Raw genomic sequence first — 4,051 nt, 5'->3', positions numbered from 1 at the left:
GGAATTTCTCCTCCATTGTTCTTCTGGCAAACGGGTAAATAAAAAATGATCTCACCGAATTTGGTGGAAGCTGCATCTCGCTCGTTATGTGGTTCGCCATTATCCCTCTAATTGTCTGCACCTGCGCATTGGGCTTCTAAAGCGCAGTATTTTCAGAGCCCCAAGAACTTTGCACTATATTTTACAAATACAGTTATGTCCCTGACCCATTAATATTCCAGACTATATGCCTCCTTCTGACAGCACCAGTGTTTAATATGAAACAGGCCACTTTTAGTGTATAATGATTAAGCCCCACAGTGATAGCTACACTTTGAAATTGTCACTTTTTCATCATTCATATCAGACTTCATCAAAACAAGGAAAGAAACCCGGCTTCTGTCATCACCTTTCTAATCCAAAATACAATGAAGGATTCTGCACAATGTGTAGGATATGAGAAATCCAATATGTACATGATATTGATGTGACGCACGCGCGCTGGCAGTCCTTTCATCAAAGCACATGTGCTGAAATAGCTCTACCTCACTGGCATTTCTCATCCAACGGGCTTCGCCCCTCTCCATTCTCACATTGGACGATTGACCAATGGTGAACCAGCTCACAATGGACCGAGCCTATCGCCTGCCAAGCTCACAATGGAACTCCGCCAATCACCGCCACGATAAACGGAACCTATCAACGTCCGAGCTCACAATGGACCTCGGCCAATCAATGTCTGAGCTCACAATGGAAGTCGGGCAATCAACGTGAAGCATAACTTGTAGAAAAAAATAGAGAGAGAAAAAAACAAGTTGCCGATCTTATTAGAAAATTAAAAAAGAGAGAGAAAAAAAGTTGCCGATTTTAGAAAATTTAGCTCTCGGTGGCCAACTTTTTTCATCAAGAAAAAAAGAACCTTACATTAAGTATACATTTATATAGTTTATTTTTTCCTTCCATTCAAACAACGTTATTCCCTCTTTATTTCACATTAGCTACGAATAACATAACACAGATTAAGTAAATTAATGGTATTATGATGTCACATATATCCTCTTTATTACATATTAGCTAAATATAATATACTGTAGATTAAATAAATTAATGGTATTATGATGTCACATTTTCCCTCTTTATTACACATTAGCTAAATATAATATACTGTAGATAGAATGAATTAATGGTATTATGATGTCATGTTCTGTTAGCAAACTAACAGTTTTGGAAGGTTAAGGTTTACAATATAGTAACTTTTTAATTTAAAATGTCAGTAAAAATGTTTAAATCCTTTCATCTCATACCAATTGTTAGCTGTATAAAGTGCATTAATACTGTATTATGTTTGATTCTTCTCTTTTTTTTATATTGTCTTCAGATGAGCACCAAGCCAAAGAGCCATAAAGGGATGGGAGATGGGGAGTGGATGGCAAGGCTCAGGGCATTTGCCAGCAGTGGGGTTTGGCCTTCAGATGCTGGAAATAGACCAGCCCCAAGGCAGAAGAAATGGCATGATCTTTATCAGAAGGTGAAGTGAAGCCACTGTATAAAATAAATTAATTAATTAATAAGAAAAAAAAAAGAGACATGAGTAATTGTCATTTAATAGGATGATGCTGTACTGTTTCAGATAGAAAAATGCCCGATGCAAACCCAAGGTCAGACCACCCTTTTTGGAGGGTCTGTGTCGTGTAATTGCAGCTTTCACTCTGCTAAGGTAAACTGGTTTAAAATAACAGCTATGTCTTGTCTTTTACAATTCTGGTGAATGATCTTTTTATACCTAGAATATATATCTTTTTTTAGCCTGCTCTGCAGCATCCTCCTCCTGTGACCCAGCACTCTATGGCTGCACCATCTACTTCTGCTGATACAGCTCCAGCCGCACGGTCTTTCTTGAGGGTCCCTCTGTCTTTGTCCATGGTAAATGTTTTGTTTCTCTGCTAAATACTTCATAGGATTACATTTGCCTTGTGCAACAAACCATAATAACAGCTTTCAAGCATCATGTTTTTGTGTATTTAGATGCTACGATTCATATTAGATTTATTTTACATTAGTGTACATTTATTATTTCAGTTCACTAAATCCCGTTTTGGCGGGTCTCTGTCGGATTCACTGAAGCCCAACTTGGTGGCCCGGAAAAAACCTACCCCGTCTCCGTCCTCTGTGAGGACCTCTACCCCGTCTCCGTCCTCTGCGAGGACCTCTACCCCATCTCCGTCTTCTGTGAGGACCCCGACTCCGTCTCAGTCCTCTGTGAGGACCTCTACCCCGTCTAAGTCCTCTGTGAGGACTTCTACCCCGTCTCAGTCCTGTGTGAGGACCTCTACCCCGTCTCCGTCTTCTGTGAGGACCCCAACTCCGTCTCAGTCCTCTGTAAGGGACCTCTACCCTGTCTCCGTCTTCTGGGAGGACCTCTACCCCCGTCTCCGTCTTCTGTGAGGACCTCTAGCCCTTCTCCATCCTCCGTGAGGACGCTTATCCTGTCTCCATCCTCTGAAATAAGCCCTAGTCCCTCTCCATCTACAGAGAGCAGCCTAAGTCCCTCTTTATCTGCTGTGAGGAGCCCTAGCATCGCTTCATCCTCCGGGATCCCAGCACACACCTGCGAGACAGTTTCATCTGTAAATACAAGAGTTTTTCTTCATGAAAGTAATGGAGTTAAAGGTCCAATTATTAAGATATATTTATGCAGATTTCCAAATCTCTTGTGTTGTTTTCAGGGGGAGTCTGGAATGTCCCTGCTACAGTCAGCAGCAGCTGGGGATGCAGCTAATTTCTGGTTAACAAGTGAGATGAGGAAAACCATACCTGTGCAAGATCAAAGATGGATTTCTAATACCCTCTTTCGCTCTGGAAAACTGCGACCAGATTTGAAGCTCTGGTATAACCCTCCTGTGCCAGGGACAGGCTTGCTAATCAGCCAAGCCTGTTCCCAGTTGTGTGCCAGGAGCCCCCAGAGCCCGCTGATGTCCCCACTGATCGCTGGTTGCTGTCTGTGTATGGCAGAGACATCCTGTCACGCATTGACCACATCAAAGCCAGCATCACATCCACAGTAGGAACCATATTAAAGATGGATTCCACCAAAAAGGTTAGTAATAATACAATGAAAATAGCATTTATTATTATTACCAGCATTACTACTATTATTCTATTCCCCTTGATAAACTCCCTTGTAATGAGATTTAACATCATATTTTTAATTGTAGATCACAAAGAAGCTGGCAGGACACAGCAAAGGAACAGCTCTGTGGGTGTCTTCTGTGGGCAATGAGCTGGAGGGTCCAGGACTTGACAGGTGGCTGCTGGCCTGATGGAGCGGTACCGCCAGGCTGGGGTTGCACCTCCTAAGGTTCTATATGTTGACTGTGGCTGCTGTGTGACTGATGGGCTGAGCAAGCTGCAGGCGAGGTTTGGAGAGTGGTTAGATCTCCACATTCGACTTGATATTTGGCATTTCATGCGCCGTCTGGCAGTGGGATGTACTACAGATGCTCATCCCCTTTATCCTGCTTTCATGAGAGCCCTGTCCTCGTGCATCTTTGAGTGGGATGCACTTGAGGGTCCAGATGAACCTCATCGCAGGTCATTGTTTCCTGCATCTGTAAACCCTGATTAGACTATCGTTTGTCGTATCCCCTTCCCAAAATCTGACTCTGTCAACTAAGGCTGCCTTTTTCGCCTGATTCTCCTCAAACTTCCTGAAAGTTATGGGTGCTGCCATGTTGATTTGCTTGTTTACCTCTAGAGAACAGTAGTACCATAGATTGTCACTAGGAGGCGAGGAACCATGCTAGCGTGGTGTGGAGATGGTCGTAAGGAACGGAGCTCGACACTGTTAACTGATCCAAGCTCGGCACGGATCGGTTTTCAGAGGGTAGTGTGAATGTGGCTTTGGTGTCTCTGTCTGCAGCCCTGCTGGTGGTGTTCCCCTGCCCATAGCTGGAGATGTTCTTGAGACCCCCTCCACAAATCTCTGACGTTCTTTTGTGCCAGCTGTTCCTCTAATTTCCTCCCATAGTCCTACTTTGCCGCCCTGATCTTCCACTGAAGCTCTTGCTGGACT

The sequence above is a fragment of the Cyprinodon variegatus genome, unplaced genomic scaffold (assembly GCF_000732505.1).
Source record: "Cyprinodon variegatus isolate N-32 unplaced genomic scaffold, C_variegatus-1.0 Scaffold513, whole genome shotgun sequence".
In the NCBI taxonomy this organism is placed as follows: Eukaryota; Metazoa; Chordata; class Actinopteri; order Cyprinodontiformes; family Cyprinodontidae; genus Cyprinodon; species Cyprinodon variegatus.
The sequence above is the reverse complement of the archived record's forward strand: the minus strand, read 5'-3'. Positions refer to the sequence as shown.